The following is a 21081-nucleotide window of genomic DNA, read 5'->3' as shown; positions in this document are numbered from 1 at the left end:
CAGATAAGCGCACGCGGCTCTCCACTGATAATGTAGACAGACTCACGTTCATAAAGATGAACAAATCATGGATCCGAAACGACTTTTCTACCCCTGTGTCATCCTGGGGAGAGTAAAAGCTTGATGATTGGTTAAAATCACCCTACCAACCGTTTTAAGCTTTCAAATTACTAATCATGTTTATCTGTATCTTGACTGGAAAATAATTTGGGCTTTGTAGCAGTGTGCAGCACTGATCCTATTAGGCCATCTATACTAAAGCTTCACCAGATTTAAAATTAAAAATAATTTTTAGCTGCATCTAGCACGGAAAATAATTTTGGGGCTCCGAGATGCGCAAGGCACATAAGTGCCTTCTTGCTGCACTACCTGCAGCATGACCCTCATATTGTCAGAATTCGAAGTAATCATGACTACTGGGTTGCCACACTCTTAGATCCCCCAAACTTTTCGATCAACCTTTTCATTTTAATAAAGACCAAAAAAATGGTCATTTTTGAAATTATAAGCATTAGCAGGTTGTTAGAAACTGAAATCAAACAGTTTTCAACTCAAAACTTTATTCTAGGTGATGTTACATTTTCACATAGGACCCCTTGTTCGAAAGGAGCTTCTGAACTCTCTCGTCCATTGAATTTGTCAGGTTTTGGATGGTTTCTGCTTCAATTGTTTTGCATGAGGACAGAATACCCTCCCAGAGCTGTTGCTTAGATGTGAACTGCCTCCCGCCATCATAGACACTCCTTTTAATGATGCTCCAAAGGTTCTGAATGGGGTAGAGGTCAGGGGAGCATGGGGGTCACACCATAAGTTTGTCCCCTTTTATGCCCATATCAGCCAGAGATGCAGATGTTTTATGTGCAGCATGAGATGGTGCATTATCATGCAGAAAAATGATCTTGCTGTGAAATACACGGTTCTTCTTCTTGAACCATGGCAGGAAGTGCTGTTTGAGAAAATCCACATACAATATGGAGTTCATCTTTAGCGCCTTCACGGATCCTAAAGGGGCCGACAATCTCTCTCCCCATGATTCCAGCCCAAAACATTACTCCACCTCCTCCTTGTTGGCGCTGTAGCCGTGTTTGCGTGGGGTGTCCATCAACCAGCCATCCTCCACTCCATCCATCTGGACCATCGAGCGCTGCACGGCACTCATCCGTGAACAAAACAGTTTTGAAATCAGTCTTCATGTAATGTTTGGCCCACTGGATCCGTTTCTGCTTGTGTGAAGTGGATAGAGGAGGTCGACAGGATGGCGCATGCACAGCTGCAAACCTCTGAAGGACCCTGCATCTTGTTGTTCGGGGGACGTTGGAGGCACAAGCAGCTTCAAAAACTTGTCTGCTGCTATGACAAGGCTTTTTTGCCGCTGCTCTTTCAACCTGACGTAATTGCCTGTAGGAAAGAGTCCTCAATTTGCCCTTATCAGCACGCACACGTGTGTACTGTGAATCAGCTACATACTTCTTGATTGCCAAGACACTTCATCCTGATCATCGCACAATGTTGATTGTAGTCATGCCTTTGTAGCACCCTGAGGATTCGGCTGCTACAGGGGTATTGCACCTCAACCCAGAGGTGTGGTATTCCACTCCCGGGTAAGGATGGAGTGTGGAACTGAGCTCAGTTAGCTGCATGCACTACACACATCCCATTTCCGAGGAACAGACCAACGGTACTCCCACTTAGAAATGTGCAGGTACGACAGTGTCTGTTCCTGGCTGGAGTGGGAGGGGGGTGGAGCATCCCAGTAGTGTAGGGGCAGATAGGGGGAGCAGCCTGGGTAAAGATAGGAGCTCATTGGGTGCTGGTCACCTGAGCTCACACATAGAGGGAGTATTTAAGGTGGGCACCATCTAAGATCAGGGTCAGTCAGTCAGTCAGTGAGTCGGTCAGTCTGTGAGAAGACAGTTAGTAAGCCTTTGCAGAGGAGTGGAAGAAAGCAGAGGAGCAGAGCAGCCCCAGGCCCAGAGTGAGAGAGGAGAGAACGAAAGACCCAGAGGGGGAGAAAGAAGGAACTCTGAGAGCCCAAATATAATCACAGGGTGAAGAGTTGGCAACAGGGTACCGGATCCCAAACTGGTGGGGGCTACAGCATACCTCAGCCAGAGACCGGAGGCCGTGGGCAGCATCTGCCACGGCCACCCACCATATCCACCCAGAAGGCAGACCACGCATAGGGTCAGGGAACCCAGAGGCAAGGGTTCGCCAACAAGAGGCCCGAGGGAGCCGGACATAGGTGGATCCCTGGAGGGGAAGGCCAGAGACGAGGACAGGACAGAACGGGAGCTCAGAACCACGCTCCAGAACTACTTGGGGGTTGGCCGAGTCCAGGACCTGGTGGACGCAGCACGGCTCGGGTGGTCACTCAAGGCCGGAGTGACCGGAACATCTGCAGTAAGTAAAGAACCCTGAACTGCACAACCCGACTCTGACTCTCATTACCATCTTCCCTGCACTTCCACAACCACCATCCTCTGCACCTGACCCCCTGAGGCTATACCCCTCCCGTTGGGGGTTATACTACCTAAGCTGCACCAACACCATCAGCCTCAGCGGACCCTGCTGCAGCGGCGGCCGAAGTGACCGCAATTCAACGGGTGGCGTAGTCGACATAAAGAACTTTAGTAACATCAGTAAGGACTGCCACACACTGAGCTTGACACCCTGGGCACGGACCGGGTCATAGCCACTCGGAGACTACAACCCCCATCTGATCCGGCTCCGGGTATTCCCCTAAAGAATATGGCCCAGGGGGCGCGTCAACTTTGGCGTAGTCGGCAGGATAACGTGCCCGCAACAACCGGGTACTGCGTGCCTGAAGAAAAGTTCACCGTTACCTCAAAAAGAAGTCTCCCGCCGGTTCCGGAGGGTCCCCGCCATCGGGCCCCATCACAGGTCGTTTCCCGCCGGTTGTCCGCCATTTTCAGCTTTTTCCCGCCATCCATGGAGTTTCCCGCCACTGGGAGACGATTCCCGCCATTTCCAAAGGTTTCCCGCCTTGTCAGAGCGGACGCCATTATGGGCGTACCAGAGGATGGCAAGAGGCCGCCTCCCATCGTGGGCCAGGACCGAAAATGGCGCCAAAAGTGGAAACCGCCCCCACCAACAGAGACTGTGATGCTAGAGGTGTCTGTCAGCGTGAAAGAACTGCCCCTGGAGCTGATAATCACCAAGTGGCCCCGGGACCGCCCTCGAAGTGGGAGGACTGAGAACAAGAGAGCAAAGATGGGTGTCGCCTGGAGCAGTCTGAAGAGAGCGCACCCGGAGACAAGAAGCCTGGAGCAGAGTCCAGAAAGAGCCTACCCGGAGATGGAGGGAGAGCTAGGCAGCACCGACCCAGTGGTCAGGAGCCTGATGCGGGCCGCCACTCCAGGCAGCACCGACCCAGTGGTCAGGAGCCTGTTGCAGGTCGCCACTCCAGAAGGCCTGCTGGAGATCCTAACACAGCTCCCCCGAGACCGGGAGTGTGCACAGACCGCGCTGGAGGGCCTCGCACAGAGGTTGGCCCGGGTGCAACGAGAGACGTTGGCGGAGTGGAGCCGAGAGATGGCCCAGCAGACCGAGACTCGTCAGCGGAGCACGCCACCCGAGACGAGGAGACAGACCGCCTCTGAGGATGGCGCAGGAGGACTGAAGGCCGGAGACGGCGCCGAGAAGGGAGCCGAACGAAAGGAGGCAGGTAAAGGGGACGTCTCTACCCCAAACCGGGAAACCGCGTACCTGCCCCAGCTCCCCGTCGCAGAGCCCGAAGTATCCCCTGCCGTGCCCGTCGCTGCAACGTCACCGCCGCAGACTAGGCCTCAAACGGGAGCAGCGACCCCTGTGACGTCACACGCCTCGACCCCGAGCGTGACCAAGCAGGAAGTACCATCGGCCTGGTCGCAAGGCCTAGTACCCCCGGGCGCCGCAATACCAACAGCGCCCCCTACCTCCGCGGAGCCACCGGCCTGGTCGCAGGGCCAAGTAGCCCAGGGCGCCGCCGTCCTTACGGTGCCCTTCACTTTCCAGGTGCCCCAGGCCTGGCCGCAAGGCCTGAGCAACCCGGGCGCCACCACCACCGCGCCCATAAAACCAAGAGTGCCGCATCTGGGAGAAGATCTGTTCGCCCAACACACATGGCCGGACGGGCAGCCCTTTGTCTGGCCCAGGGAGTACTACGAACAAGAGCTCCAAAAGAGGGCAAGGCCCATGTGTGAGCCCCTGATCCCGGCTCCGAAGCCCGTAAAAAGGACCTCGCCCCCGCTAGAGGAGGCACAGTTTGAGTGGGACCCCACCGGAGAAGATCTCATGGGGTTCACTCAGGAGACTCGGGCAGCCGCAGTGGAGCGTGCAGAGTGCTGCCGCCAGCAGCTCGAGGTCTTTGAAAGGGAGCGGAGAGAGAGGCGGGTCCGGGAACAGCAAGCCCAAGTCAGGAGCGCGGAGCAGAAGAGCCGGACCAGGAGAGACCCCCGTGCAGCGCATGGTCCCCGTACCATCGGGACTGTGATAAAGTTCAATCTGCAGCACGGGTGGGGCTTCATCCGAGATCACCGCACCCCAGGCGACGTCTTCGTGACAAGAAGAGACGTTGAGTCCCACCTACCGGAGGGACACAGAGGTCGTGACCTTTATATAGGGGACGAGGTCACCTTCACCTGGCACAAGTGTGCCAAAGGACCCTACGCCCTCCATGTGCATCGCCTGACGGAGGAGGAGCTGCGGTGTGAGGAGGAGCAAGAGGACCCGGACGGGTCTGAAGCTAAAGTTAATCACAAAGAAAGAGCAGGAGGACGTCGTCGTTGAGTACAGCAGAGTAGAAGCTGTATATAGTTGCCCGTCGGGGCACAGTGAACTGCTGCTAATATAGTCCCCGTTGGGACCAGAGAACTGAACTGTTAACCCGTGTGTCCCTTAACCCCACTGACCGAGGACTGAGAGCGGTCATCCCTTTCCTAATACCTGGCCGAGGACTGAGAGCGGCCATAATTCCCTTGTATATAGTTGCGCTTCCTAAAGCGCCCCCTACTGGTTTTATAGAAGAACTGATTTTTCTTTAAGAGAGACTGTCGCACTTTACCCGGTCACAAGTTGCACCGTGACCGGAGGTACCAGAAGACAAGAATGTTTTTATGAAAAGTTTATATGAAAAGTTTATGCTGATATATATGATGTTTTATATGTTTTATATGTTTATGTTTATGAAAAAAAAAAAAATTGTATGTTTTGGATGTTGTTTATATCTTACAGCCCGAGGACGTGCTGTGATTTACCAGGGGGGAATGTAGCACCCTGAGGATTCGGCTGCTACAGGGGTATTGCACCTCAACCCAGAGGTGTGGTATTCCACTCCCGGGTAAGGATGGAGTGTGGAACTGAGCTCAGTTAGCTGCATGCACTACACACATCCCATTTCCGAGGAACAGACCAACGGTACTCCCACTTAGAAATGTGCAGGTACGACAGTGTCTGTTCCTGGCTGGAGTGGGAGGGGGGTGGAGCATCCCAGTAGTGTAGGGGCAGATAGGGGGAGCAGCCTGGGTAAAGATAGGAGCTCATTGGGTGCTGGTCACCTGAGCTCACACATAGAGGGAGTATTTAAGGTGGGCACCATCTAAGATCAGGGTCAGTCAGTCAGTCAGTGAGTCGGTCAGTCTGTGAGAAGACAGTTAGTAAGCCTTTGCAGAGGAGTGGAAGAAAGCAGAGGAGCAGAGCAGCCCCAGGCCCAGAGTGAGAGAGGAGAGAACGAAAGACCCAGAGGGGGAGAAAGAAGGAACTCTGAGAGCCCAAATATAATCACAGGGTGAAGAGTTGGCAACAGGGTACCGGATCCCAAACTGGTGGGGGCTACAGCATACCTCAGCCAGAGACCGGAGGCCGTGGGCAGCATCTGCCACGGCCACCCACCATATCCACCCAGAAGGCAGACCACGCATAGGGTCAGGGAACCCAGAGGCAAGGGTTCGCCAACAAGAGGCCCGAGGGAGCCGGAGATAGGTGGATCCCTGGTGGGGAAGGCCAGAGACGAGGACAGGACAGAACGGGAGCTCAGAACCACGCTCCAGAACTACTTGGGGGTTGGCCGAGTCCAGGACCTGGTGGACGCAGCACGGCTCGGGTGGTCACTCAAGGCCGGAGTGACCGGAACATCTGCAGTAAGTAAAGAACCCTGAACTGCACAACCCGACTCTGACTCTCATTACCATCTTCCCTGCACTTCCACAACCACCATCCTCTGCACCTGACCCCCTGAGGCTATACCCCTCCCGTTGGGGGTTATACTACCTAAGCTGCACCAACACCATCAGCCTCAGCGGACCCTGCTGCAGCGGCGGCCGAAGTGACCGCAATTCAACGGGTGGCGTAGTCGACATAAAGAACTTTAGTAACATCAGTAAGGACTGCCACACACTGAGCTTGACACCCTGGGCACGGACCGGGTCATAGCCACTCGGAGACTACAACCCCCATCTGATCCGGCTCCGGGTATTCCCCTAAAGAATATGGCCCAGGGGGCGCGTCACCTTGACCTAAACACTCCACAATTTGTTGCTTCTCAGCAGCCGACACATCCTTTTTCTTTCCCATTTTGGCAGAAAATGTAGGCTGCTTAATAATGTGAGAGAGCCTTCTTAAGTAGTCTTGCCTTTCATTGGACACACCTGCCAAACTAATTAGCACAGGTGTCTGCAATTGCTTACAGTGATATAAAGAGCCCTGACACACATCACCATCAATGAGTTTAACTGACAAACAAACAAATTCTTCCCTTATCACTCCTAAACACTTTTTGCATAATAATTTGGAACGCAGTGTACATGTGCTTTTCCACAAAACACCAGTGGTTCACGTAGTGAATCTTACAGTTCTAACTTGCCAACCGTGGTCTGTATGGAGTTGTTCAATAAAGGGCCCAAAATTAAGATAACATAGATGGGAGAGGTCTCTATGAATAGGAATTCCTAAGTATTTGATACCCTGTGAGGGCCAGGCAAAGGGAAAGTTGGACTGGATGGAATCCTATATGGATTTGGGGAGGGAGACATCGAGGGCCTCAGACTTCGCTGCATTGATTTTAAAATTTTACCATGTAACAAAGTGATCTATTTCAGCCATAACAGCATGGATGGATATATGTGATTGAGTGATATATACTAGGACATCATCAGCAAATAGAGAGCACTTGTACTCGGTGCCTCCCACCTCAATCCACCTAATATTGGGGTTATGGCGAATTGATGAGAGCAGGTGCTCCGTCACTAGGATGTATAAGAGAGGGGACAGAGGACATCACTGCCTTGTCCCATTGGTGATTGTGAAAGGTGATGAAAATGTTCTGACGCACCCCCTGGGCCTTGGGACACCCGGAGCCGGACCCTTTTTGGTGGATGCTGGTGGTTGTAGTCTTCGTGGCGGCGACCCGGTTCCGTGGCTCAGGGCGGTCAAACCAGTGGCGGAACTATTTGTAACATACCTGGCGGCGTCCTTGCATAGTGGTCCATCTCCCACTGTGCAAGAGCGCGCACTTGATCTCCTGTCCAGAATGTCTCTCTGGCTTCCCTCCATGCTGTCTGTTTGTGTCTGTTTCTGCTGCTTAAGGGCGGCGCCCGATCACTTCCTGCTTTTTGTACCTGCTGTGGGTCACACCTCTTGTGCGTCCTCAGCCTATTGCTGTCTGTCACCTGGTATATAGCTCAGCTGCGCCCATCTATCCTTGCCTGAGCATAGTGTTTCATTCAGTGTGTGCGTGCACTCTGAAGGTGCCAGGTCCCGTTCTGTGTTCTCTTGTCTGCCTATCCTGGAGGCTGTATTTCCAGGCCTGTCTGAACATGCTCCTAGCCTGTTCCTCCTGCTTTCTAGGGGCCGATTACCTAGACCTGTTCCTGTATCTTGTCTGACCTGTCTGAACACGCTCCTAGCCTGTTCCTCTCGCCTTCTAGGGGCTGATTACCTAGACCCGCTCCTGTATCTTGTCTGTCCTGTCTGAACACGCTCCTTGCCTGTTCGTCCTGCCTCTCTGGGGGCCGTATTCCCAGACCCGCTCCTCTATTCCGCTGCAGTGTCGGTCTCCTCCGTACACTCAGTTCCAGTCTGAACTCTCTCCTATCCTTTACCTGTTTTGCCTCTATGTCCGTTCCCTTCCTTTTTCTGCAGAGTCTGAACTCGTACCTAACTCCTGCTTGTTGTCTCTGTACTCCCGTTTGTGAGTTTGTGGTCCACTCGCTACTTCACTGCAAGTACCCTGTGGGTGTCTGGCTCTGCCTTTCCCTTCCTGTCTGTTCCGTGTGAACAGAGCCCTGTCCCCCCTACTCAGCCTAGCCTGCTCTGACTCCTTTGCTCACCGCTCCGGCGGTTCTAGCCTGCTCTGACTCCTTTGCTCACCGCTCCGGCGGTTCTAGCCTGCTCTGACTCCTTTGCTCACCGCTCCGGCGGTTCTAGTCTGCTCTGACTCCTTTGCTTACCGCTCCGGCGGTTCTAGCCTGCTCTGACTCCTTGCTCACTGCTCCGGCAGTCCTGTCCTGCCCTGCTTCTGCCCACTGCTCCGGCAGTCCTGTCCTGCCCTGCTTCTGCCCGCTGCTCCGGCAGTCCTGTCCTGCCCTGCTTCTGCCCGCTGCTCCGGCAGTCCTGTCCTGCCCTGCTTCTGCCCGCTGCTCCGGCAGTCCTGTCCTGCCCTGCTTCTGCCCGCTGCTCCGGCAGTCCTGTCCTGCCCTGCTTCTGCCCGCTGCTCCGGCAGTCCTGTCCTGCCCTGCTTCTGCCCGCTGCTCCGGCAGTCCTGTCCTGCCCTGCTTCTGCCCGCTGCTCCGGCAGTCCTGTCCTGCCCTGCTTCTGCCCGCTGCTCCGGCAGTCCTGTCCTGCCCTGCTTCTGCCCGCTGCTCCGGCAGTCCTGTCCTGCCCTGCTTCTGCCCGCTGCTCCGGCAGTCCTGTCCTGCCCTGCTTCTGCCCGCTGCTCCGGCAGTCCTGTCCTGCCCTGCTTGTGCTCGCTGCTCCTGCAGCCCCGTCCTGCTCTGTTCTTGCCCACCGCTTCGGGCGTTCCCTCTCTGCTGTGGTTGTCTACCGCATCTGCGGTTCTGTGACCCAGTCTGTACTGGGTCTTAACCTTTCTGTGCTCCAGCCCGTCCTTTCGGCCAGTACCTCCCTGCCTGCATACTCGCCTGTATCCACCCATCTGCATACCTGCCGTGTTTGCTTATATCCACCAGTCTGTGCCAGCCTAACCTGCCTGTTCCTGAGTCCCAGTGTGTACTGGGTCCTATCCCGCCTGTGTTCCTACCTGCTAGTGCCTCCCTGTCTGCACTCTAGCTGCGCTTGCCTTTACCCGCCTGCCTGCATACCAGTCGTGCCTGCCTATACCCTCCTGTCTGTGCGCCAGCCTAACCAGCCTGATCCAGTAATCCCTGTGTGGGTCAACCCCCGTGTCCGGAGTTTGACCTGGAGTAGCACCTGGTCCCTCTGCCCGGTTTCTCCCTGGTGCACTGGCGTCGTATGCCGTCGTGCCATCTTGGTCGGATCGGCCAGATACTTAGTCACGCCCCTCCAGGCACTCTCCGGTTCATGGTCCAGTGGAATCACTACAATCACACGCACACGCCGCTCAGCCCGGGCGTGTGCATAACAGCATGCTCAGGCCATGGTTCCCGTTGAGCCCCACGGCCTTCGCTCTCTGAGAAGTTTTCCAGCGAATACATGCATTAAAATAAATAAATAAATATTTTTTTTTTTCCCTTTAGCTGAGTTCCAGGCGAATTACGCACCCGTCCAGATGGATCTATCTGCTCTCGTTCCCGCGGATCCGCTACGTTATTATGGGGATCCTAGACAAAGTCGTGCATTTGTGGAGCAATGCATGCTACACTTCAAGTTCTACCCTCTATGTTTTCCCACCGGTCGGGTTAAGGTGGCATTCATTATGTCTTACCTGGCGGGTGATGCCTTGGAATGGATCAACCCCCTATATGAAACACAGGATCCGATCCTCCTGGACCTAATGGCCTTCCTGGTGGCCTTTCTAATGGTCTTCGATGATCCTAACCCGGAGGCTCCTGCTGAAGCTTCACTTCCCAATATCCCGGAGCAGCCCCAATGGGTAATGTGTGTGGGTAGCGCAATAGTCCTCCAGCCCAATGAGACTACTGCCCACCCAGAATCCTCACAGGGTGACTACGCTTTCCGGAATACTTCTCCCAACCTCAAGAGGCAGTCCAGACGTGCTAGACGTAGAGGCAAGCCGTCACGCCAGGGTCTGTCCTCCCTGAGACCTCCTGACCCCAACCTTGAAGTCCCTACTGAAGCTTCATCTCCCTGTATCCCGGAGAAGCCCCAACGGGTAATGTGCGTGGGTAGTGCACCAGTTCTCCTGCCCGAAGAGACTTCTGCCCATCCAGACTCCACACAGGAGAACTTCCTGCACCCGGCATCAGATGCTTCACCCACTTTAACCGGTGTGCATGTCCAAGGATGCTCCAAAGCTGTGGTTACCTCAGAGTCTGTGCACCTCTACTACCTGGCGGAGGACCCCCTGTTGCCTCCTGAATCCTCCGGGATACCACTCGATGACAAATGGAGAGAGAATTCTCTACACCCGGTACTCGATACTTTGTCCGCTTCGTCCTGTGAGCCTGACAATGGGTACCCCAAAGTGGTAGTTACCCCCGAGTCTCTACACCCCTCCGACCAGGCGGAGGACCTCCAGTTGTCTCCTGAACCCTTCGGGGTGCTACCTGGTAGCGAAAGGACAGAGACTCTCCTATACTCTGTACCTGATACCTCGCTCGCTTCGTCCAGTGAGTCCAACCTAGTGTACTCCGAAGCAGAGGTTACTCCCGAGTCTCTACACCCCTCCGACCAGGCGGAGGACCTCCAGTTGTCTCCTGAACCCTTCGGGGTGCTACCTGGTAGCGAAAGGACAGAGACTCTCCTATACTCTGTACCTGATACCTCGCTCGCTTCGTCCAGTGAGTCCAACCTAGTGTACTCTGAAGCAGTGGTTACTCCCGAGTCTCTACACTCCTCTGACCAGGCGGAGGACCTCCAGTTGTCTCCAGAACCCTTCGGGGTGCCACCTGGTGGTAAATGGACAGAGACTTTCCTATATCCTGGATCTGATACCTCGCTTGCTTCGTCCAGTGAGTCCGACCTAGTGTACTCTGAAGCAGAGGTTACCCGTGAGTCTCTACACCCCTCTGACCAGGCGGAGGACCGCCAGTTGTCTCCAGAACCCTTCGGGGTGCCACCTGGTGGAGAATGGACAGAGACTTTCCTATACTCGGTACCCGATACCTCGCCTGCTTCGTCCAGTGAGTCCGACCTAGTGTACTCTGAAGCAGATGTTTTCTCTGAGCCTCTGCACTCTTCTGACCCGGCAGAGGACCTCCAGTTGTTTCCTGAATCCTCCGGGGTACCACCAGAAAACAAAGAGACAGTGACTTTTCCTCATTATGTACCTGATAACCCGTCTATTTCTTCCTGTGAGCTTGACAAGATGTACCTCGAAGCAGAGATTACCCCCAAGTCTCTGTCCCCCTCCAACCCAGTGGAGGACTTCCAGTTGTCTCCTGTACCCTCTGGGGTGCCACCTGAAAATATGTGGAGAGAGACTTCCTTGTGTGCTGTTCCTGGTACTCCACCCGTTTCGTCTGTTGCTAAGGGTGGCTGGATGGGAGGTAGCATCCTAGCTACCCAGAGGAGACCAGTTTTTCCGGTGGACAGGGGAAGTGATCTCTTCGAAGTGAAGAATTGGCCCTCGAATTCCCTGCGGAAGATTCTGGCAGGCCTGAAGAAGAGGGGGCGTAAGGGGGGGGGTACTGTAACATACCTGGCGGCGTCCTTGCATAGTGGTCCATCTCCCACTGTGCAAGAGCGCGCACTTGATCTCCTGTCCAGAATGTCTCTCTGGCTTCCCTCCATGCTGTCTGTTTGTGTCTGTTTCTGCTGCTTAAGGGCGGCGCCCGATCACTTCCTGCTTTTTGTACCTGCTGTGGGTCACACCTCTTGTGCGTCCTCAGCCTATTGCTGTCTGTCACCTGGTATATAGCTCAGCTGCTCCCATCTATCCCTGCCTGAGCATAGTGTTTCATTCAGTGTGTGCGTGCACTCTGAAGGTGCCAGGTCCCGTTCTGTGTTCTCTTGTCTGCCTATCCTGGAGGCTGTATTTCCAGGCCTGTCTGAACATGCTCCTAGCCTGTTCCTCCTGCCTTCTAGGGGCCGATTACCTAGACCTGTTCCTGTATCTTGTCTGACCTGTCTGAACACGCTCCTAGCCTGTTCCTCTCGCCTTCTAGGGGCTGATTACCTAGACCCGCTCCTGTATCTTGTCTGTCCTGTCTGAACACGCTCCTTGCCTGTTCGTCCTGCCTCTCTGGGGGCCGTATTCCCAGACCCGCTCCTGTATTCCGCTGCAGTGTCGGTCTCCTCCGTACACTCAGTTCCAGTCTGAACTCTCTCCTATCCTTTACCTGTTTTGCCTCTATGTCCGTTCCCTTCCTTTTTCTGCAGAGTCTGAACTCGTACCTAACTCCTGCTTGTTGTCTCTGTACTCCCGTTTGTGAGTTTGTGGTCCACTCGCTACTTCACTGCAAGTACCCTGTGGGTGTCTGGCTCTGCCTTTCCCTTCCTGTCTGTTCCGTGTGAACAGAGCCCTGTCCCCCCTACTCAGCCTAGCCTGCTCTGACTCCTTTGCTCACCGCTCCGGCGGTTCTAGCCTGCTCTGACTCCTTTGCTCACCGCTCCGGCGGTTCTAGCCTGCTCTGACTCCTTTGCTCACCGCTCCGGCGGTTCTAGTCTGCTCTGACTCCTTTGCTTACCGCTCCGGCGGTTCTAGCCTGCTCTGACTCCTTGCTCACTGCTCCGGCAGTCCTGTCCTGCCCTGCTTCTGCCCACTGCTCCGGCAGTCCTGTCCTGCCCTGCTTCTGCCCGCTGCTCCGGCAGTCCTGTCCTGCCCTGCTTCTGCCCGCTGCTCCGGCAGTCCTGTCCTGCCCTGCTTCTGCCCGCTGCTCCGGCAGTCCTGTCCTGCCCTGCTTCTGCCCGCTGCTCCGGCAGTCCTGTCCTGCCCTGCTTCTGCCCGCTGCTCCGGCAGTCCTGTCCTGCCCTGCTTCTGCCCGCTGCTCCGGCAGTCCTGTCCTGCCCTGCTTCTGCCCGCTGCTCCGGCAGTCCTGTCCTGCCCTGCTTCTGCCCGCTGCTCTGGCAGTCCTGTCCTGCCCTGCTTCTGCCCGCTGCTCCGGCAGTCCTGTCCTGCCCTGCTTCTGCCCGCTGCTCCGGCAGTCCTGTCCTGCCCTGCTTCTGCCCGCTGCTCCGGCAGTCCTGTCCTGCCCTGCTTCTGCCCGGTGCTCCGGCAGTCCTGTCCTGCCCTGCTTGTGCTCGCTGCTCCTGCAGCCCCGTCCTGCTCTGTTCTTGCCCACCGCTTCAGGCGTTCCCTCTCTGCTGTGGTTGTCTACCGCATCTGCGGTTCTGTGACCCAGTCTGTACTGGGTCTTAACCTTTCTGTGCTCCAGCCCGTCCTTTCGGCCAGTACCTCCCTGCCTGCATACTCGCCTGTATCCACCCATCTGCATACCTGCCGTGTTTGCTTATATCCACCAGTCTGTGCCAGCCTAACCTGCCTGTTCCTGAGTCCCAGTGTGTACTGGGTCCTATCCCGCCTGTGTTCCTACCTGCTAGTGCCTCCCTGTCTGCACTCTAGCTGCGCTTGCCTTTACCCGCCTGCCTGCATACCAGTCGTGCCTGCCTATACCCTCCTGTCTGTGCGCCAGCCTAACCAGCCTGATCCAGTAATCCCTGTGTGGGTCAACCCCCGTGTCCGGAGTTTGACCTGGAGTAGCACCTGGTCCCTCTGCCCGGTTTCTCCCTGGTGCACTGGCGTCGTATGCCGTCGTGCCATCTTGGTCGGATCGGCCAGATACTTAGTCACGCCCCTCCAGGCACTCTCCGGTTCATGGTCCAGTGGAATCACTACAATCACACGCACACGCCGCTCAGCCCGGGCGTGTGCATAACACTATTTATGTGGTTTTGATGTTTAAATGTCCGATTACGCCACCCGTGGATTGCGGTCAGAGTGAACCGCCGCTACAGGGCAGACCGCTGAGGCTGGTGTTGTGGGTGCAGCAGAGCGTAGCATAACTCCCCACGGGAGGAGTATAGCCTCAGGGCAGTGTATGCGGAGGATGGGGGTGATGGTGCAGGGCAGCAGCAGTAACGACACTGAGTCAGTGATGCAGTTCAGGGCCTTTACTCACAGTTCTTATTATCCAGACCACGTCTGCAGGTAACGGCTGCCCACGTCGTACTGTGCTCACCAGGTGAGGGGCTCAGACAACTCCCAGATAACTTTGGAGCACTTCACAGGACCCCCTTTGTGTGTCCTTTGTCTGGCCTTTCTTACCAACACTTCTGTCCGGCTGCCTCGGGCCTCCTCTTGGTAAACTTGGCGCCAGTTTCCCTGACCCTATGTGGTGCCTTCCTAGCGGGTGTAGCGAGGGGCTGCGCCACATAAAATGTCAGAGCCTCCGGTTTCTAGCTGAGGGTCGTTTCCTGCCTCCACTAGTTCGGGGACCGGTCTCCCCCTTTGGCCTGACCCCTCCACGCAGGTGGATTCGGGCGTGCGGTGGCGACTCGCCCGTCCGCACCCCTGGGATCCCTTCATTCCTCGTTCCTGGAGCCTTCTCCGCTCCTCTTCCTTCCTTCTCCCTCTTCCAGGCCTGGGCCTCTGTTACTAGGCCCGCCTCCGGAGCAGAGCTCATGCAGAGCCCCTGCTCCCTGCCACTTCTGCTCAGACTTCTCTGCACTGAACTAAGATGGTGCCCACCTTTTATACTCCCTTCTCAATGCACCCAGGAACTGCTTCCTCCCTGCTCCTGCACTACAGGGTTCCCCTTCCTCAGTGTTCCCTCCCCCCACTCCAGCCAGGGACAGGGACTGTCGTGCCCATCTCAGGGGCATATTGGTCGTCCTGCCCCACGGCAATGTGGTGTAATGCATGCAGGTGTCGGGTCCTGATCCACACTCCATCCTTACCTGAGAGTGAGATATCACACCTCTGGGTGAGGTGCAATACGTCTGTAGCAACCGAGCCCTCAGGGTGCTACAGTTCCATTTATCTTCAGCCTAGGTGACGTATTGCGATACAGGGCCGTGATTTTGGCTATAAAAGGGTCCCCTAGACCCCTACCCCAAGCTTTTTAAGAGAATCATATATGGCGTGCCAGGAGACTCTATGGAATGCTTTCTCAGCATCCAACGAGAGTATCTAATTACAAATTTTTAACTGCATCTAGCCCAGGAAATACTTTGTGCCTAGTAGCAGTGTCTGCTAGTCAGCGGATTATCCCGGCTGTTAAGCAAGCTGCACCACCTGTAGTTTAGACACTTAATTTTTTCAAAGGAAATGCTTCAGGACCATGGGATACTTAGTGAAGAGCATCAGGAGGCACCCCAAGGCATAGGGGCTGGGACTGGCAGTAGGATGCCTTGCGGTGGACAGCCGAGCTCGATCCTTATAAAAGCTTTTTAACTGCAGCAGCTTTAGTGGACGCTACTGGAGCTGGAATTGCCGCGGCTGCTGGCATGAGACTTGCCCTCCAATAGATCCTTGTAAATGGATTTAAAGTGTACTCATTCAAATTAGAGAGACAATTTAAATTAAAAAGCTTAGAGCTGCCTCCACCACAGGGGGGCTCGCTCGACCCACCAGCGGACAGGCACCAGTATTGGGAGAGGGGGGCTGGCCGTCAGGGTTCACCGCGGCTCTGGCACAAACCCGGCGACACGGAGGTGGCACGGGCAGGAGCGGACTGGCCGTGTCGGCTTCTCACTTTTTGGATTTTAGAAGGGCATGACATGCCTATATCTGTGTCTCCCCCTCCTTTTACTCCTCCACCTCTTTTATTTTCGCATGACTATATGTACTTGTCACTTTTCCATGTGTTAGTTATGTCTTCTGAGCAGTTTGTCAGCTTTTGGACACCTTTGAAGGTGTTTTCTATGTGTTTCTATGTGTTTTTGTTTGCCTGCCATTGGTTTTAACGGTGTTCGAAGGTGTTCGACGAACAGTTCGACGAACAGTTCGGCGAACACACGGGTGTTCGACGAACCGAACCGAACTCGAACACTACGGGGGTGGCTCAACACTATTGGTGATATCAACTTCCTGTTTGTGGCACATTAGTATATGGGAGGGGGAAAACTTTTTCAGTTGGGTGGTAACCATGGTGGCCATTTTGAAGTCGGCCATTTTGGATTCCAACTTTATTTTTTTCAATGGGAAGAGGGTCATGTGACACATCAAACTTATTGAGAATTTCATAAGAAAAACAATGGTGTGCTTGGTTTTAACGCAACTTTATTGTTTCATGTGTTTTTTACAAGTTTATGACCACTTATAAAATGTGCTCAAAGTGCTGCCCATTGTGTTGGATTGTCAATGAAACCCTCTTCTTCCACTCTTGACACACTGATAGCAACACCGCAGAAGAAATGCTAGCACAGGCTTCCAGTATCCGTTGTTTCAGATGCTGCACATCTCGTGTCTTCACAGCATAGACAATTGCCTTCAGATGACCCCAAAGATAAAAGTCTAAGGGGGTCAGATCGGGAGACCTTGGTGGACATTCAACTGGCCTACGACGACCAATCCACTTTCCAGGAAACTTCATGTAGGAATGCTCGGACCTGACACCCATAATATGGTGGTGCACCATCTTGTTGGAAAAACTCAGGAAACGTGCCATCTTCTGTGCATAAAGAGGGCAACACATCATCATGTAGCAATTTCAGATATCCAGTGGCAAGATACCAGCAAGATACGAGATGTGCAGCATCTGAAACAACAGATACTGGAAGCCTGTGCTAGCATTTCTTCTGCGGTGTTGCTATCAGTGTGTCAAGAGTGGGAAAAGAGGGTGGCATTGACAATCCAACACAATGGGCAGCACTTTGAACACATTTTATAAGTGGTCATAAACTTGTAAAAAACTCATGAAAGAATAAAGTTACATTAAAACCAAGAACACCATTGTTTTTCTTATGAAATTATCAATAAGTTTGATGTGTCACATGACCCTCTTCCCATTGAAAAAAATAAAGTTGGATCCAAAATGTCCGACTTCAAAATGGCCGCCATGGTCACCACCCATGTGGAAAAGTTTTCCCCCTCCCATATACTAATGTGCCTCAAACAGCAAGTTGATATCACCAACCATTCCCATTTAATTTAAATGTATCCATATAAATGGCCCACCCTGTACAAGAATATAACTACTATAATACTGTACCTATGTACAAGAATATAAATACTATAATACTGCCCTCTATGTACAAAAATATAGCTACTATAATACTGCTCCTATGTACAAGAATATAACTACTATAATACCGCCCCCTATGTACAAGAATATAACTACTATAATACTGCTCCTACATACAAGAATATAACTACTATAATACTGCCCCCTATGTAGAAGAATATAGCTACTATAATACTGCTTCTATGTACAAGAATATAACTATTATAATACTGCTCCTATATACAAAAATATAACTACTATAATCCTGCCACCATTGTACAAAAATACAACTACTATAATCCTGTACCTATGTAGAAGAATATAACTACTATAATACTGCCCCCTGTGTAGAAGAATATAACTACTATAATACTGACCCCTTTGTACAAGAATATAACTACTATAATACTGCCCCCTACGTACAAGAATATAACTACTATAATACTGCCCCTATGTACAAGAATATAACTACTATAATACTGCCCACTATGTACAAGACTATAACGACTATAATACTGATCCCTATGTGCAAGAATAAATCTACTATAATACTGATCCCTATGTATTATAATATAACTACTATAATACTGCCCCCCTATGCACAAGAATATAACTACTATAATACTGTTCCTATGTACAAGAATATAACTACTATAATACTGCTCCTATGTACAAGAATATAACTGCTATAATACTGCCCCCTATATACAAGAATATAACTACTATAATACTGCTTCTATGTATAAGAATATAACTACTATTATACTGCTCCTATATACAAGAATATAACTACTATAATACTGCCCCCTATGTACAAGAATATAACTACTGTAATTCTGCTCCTATGTACAAGAATATAACTACTGTAATACTGCTCCTATGTACAAGAATATAACTGCTATAATACTGCTCCTATGTACAAGAATACAACTACTATAATACTGCCCCCTATGAACAAGAATACATCCACTATAATACTGCTCCCTCTGTATTATAATATAACTACTATAATAATGCTCCTATGTACAAGAATATAACTACTATGATACTGCCCCTATGTACAAGAATATAACTACTATAATACTGCTCCTATGTGCAAGAATATAACTGCTATAATACTGTACGTATGTAGAAGAATATAACTACTATAATACTGCTTCTATGTGCAAGAATATAACTACTATAATACTGCTCCTATATACAAGAATATAACTACTATAATACTGCCCCCTATGTACAAGAATATAACTACTATAATACTGCTTCTATGTACAAGAATATAACTACTATAATACTGCTCCTATATACAAGAATGTAACTACTATAATACTGCCCCCTATGTACAAGAATATAACTACTATAATACTGCTCCTATGTACAAGAATATAACTACTATAATACTGCCCCCTATGTACAAGAATATAACTACTATAATACTGCCCCTATGTACAAGAATATAACTACTATAATACTGCCCACTATGTACAAGACTATAACTACTATAATACTGATCCCTATGTACAAGAATACATCTACTATAATACTGATCCCTATGTATTATAATATAACTACTATAATACTGCCTCCCTATGCACAAGAATATAACTACTATAATACTGTTCCTATGTACAAGAATATAACTACTATAATACTGCTCCTATGTACAAGAATATAACTACTATAATACTGCCCCCTATATAGAAGAATATAACTACTATAATACTGCTTCTATGTGCAAGAATATAACTACTATAATACTGCTCCTGTATACAAGAATATAACTACTATAATACTGCCCCCTATGTACAAGAATATAACTACTATAATACTGCTTCTATGTACAAGAATATAACTACTATAATACTGCTCCTATATACAAGAATGTAACTACTATAATACTGCCCCTATGTACAAGAATATAACTACTATAATACTGCTCCTATGTTCAAGAATATAACTACTATAATACTGCCCCCTATGTACAAGAATATAACTACTATAATACTGCCCCTATGTACAAGAATATAACTACTATAATACTGCCCACTATGTACAAGACTATAACTACTATAATACTGATCCCTATGTACAAGAATACATCTACTATAATACTGATCCCTATGTATTATAATATAACTACTATAATACTGCCTCCCTATGCACAAGAATATAACTACTATAATACTGTTCCTATGTACAAGAATATTACTACTATAATACTGCTCCTATGTACAAGAATATAACTACTATAATACTGCCCCCTATGTAGAAGAATATAACTACTATAATACTGCTTCTATGTACAAGAATATAACTACTATAATACTGCTCCTATATACAAGAATATAACTACTATAATACTGCCCCCTATGTACAAGAATATAACTACTGTAATACTGCTCCTATGTACAAGAATATAACTACTGTAATACTGCTCCTATGTAGAAGAATATAACTACTATAATACTGCTTCTATGTACAAGAATATAACTACTATAATACTGTCCCTGTATACAAGAATATAACTACTATAATACTGCTCCCTATGTACAAGAATATAACTACTATAATACTGCTCCTATGTACAAGAATATAACTACTATAATACTGCTCCTATGTACAAGAATATAACTACTATAATACTGCTCCTATGTATTATAATATAAGTACTATAATACTGTCCCTGTATACAAGAATATAACTACTATAATACTACCCCTATGTACAAGAATATAACTACTATAATAATGCCCTTATGTACAAGAATATAACTACTATAATACTACCCCTATGTACAAGAATATAACTACTATAATAATGCCCTTATGTACAAGAATATAACTACTATAATCCTGCCACCATTGTACAAAAATACAACTACTATAATACTGCACCTATGTTGAAGAATATAACTACTATAATACTGCCCCCTATGTAGAAGAATATAACTACTATAATACTGCCCCCTATGTAGAAGAATATAACTACTATAATACTGTACCTATGTACAAGAATATAACTATTATAATACTGCTTCTATTTACAAGAATATAACTACTATAATAATGCCCTTATGTACAAGAATATAACTACTATAATACTACCCCTATGTACAAGAATATAACTGCTATAATAATGCCCTTATGTACAAGAATATAACTACTATAATAATGCCCTTATGTACAAGAATATAGCTACTACAATACTGCCCCTATGTACAGGAATATTACTACTATAATACTGCCCCTATGTACAAGAATATACCTTCTATAATACTGACCCCTATGTACAGGAATATTACTACTATAATACTGCTCTCTATGTACAAGAATATAACTATTATAATACTACCCTTTATGTACAAGAATATAACTACTATAATACTACCCCTATGTACAAGAATATAACTACTATAATACTGCCCCTATGTACAAGAATATAACTACTATAATACTGCCTCCTATGTACAGGAATATAACTACTATAATACTGCTCCCTATGTACAAGAATATAACTGCTATAATACTGCTCCTATGTACAAGAATATAACTACTATAATACTGACCCTATGTACAAGAATATAACTGCTATAATACTGCCCCTATGTACAAGAATATAACTGCTATAATACTGCCTCTATGTACAAGAATATAACTATTATAATACTACCCTTTATGTACAAGAATATAACTACTATAATACTGCCTCCTATGTACAAGAATATAACTACTATAATACTGCCTCCTATGTACAAGAATATAACTACTATAATACTGCCTCCTATGTACAGGAATATAACTACTATAATACTGTTCTCTATATA

General features: G+C 49.8%; 1 protein-coding gene across 12 annotated transcripts in view; it reads left to right on the top strand.

The window, feature by feature from the left end:
- The window catches only part of LOC141272107 (heparan sulfate glucosamine 3-O-sulfotransferase 3A1-like), a 291265-nt gene that overhangs the window by 112831 nt on the left and 157353 nt on the right, over positions 1-21081 (top strand). The gene's annotated exons all lie outside the window — the stretch shown is intronic.

The sequence above is a fragment of the Phyllobates terribilis genome, unplaced genomic scaffold (assembly GCF_046119375.1).
Source record: "Phyllobates terribilis strain yellow unplaced genomic scaffold, ASM4611937v1 Scaffold_5__5_contigs__length_657084704, whole genome shotgun sequence".
NCBI classification, from domain to species: domain Eukaryota; kingdom Metazoa; phylum Chordata; class Amphibia; order Anura; family Dendrobatidae; genus Phyllobates; species Phyllobates terribilis.
This window is presented reverse-complemented; position numbering and strand designations above follow the sequence as displayed.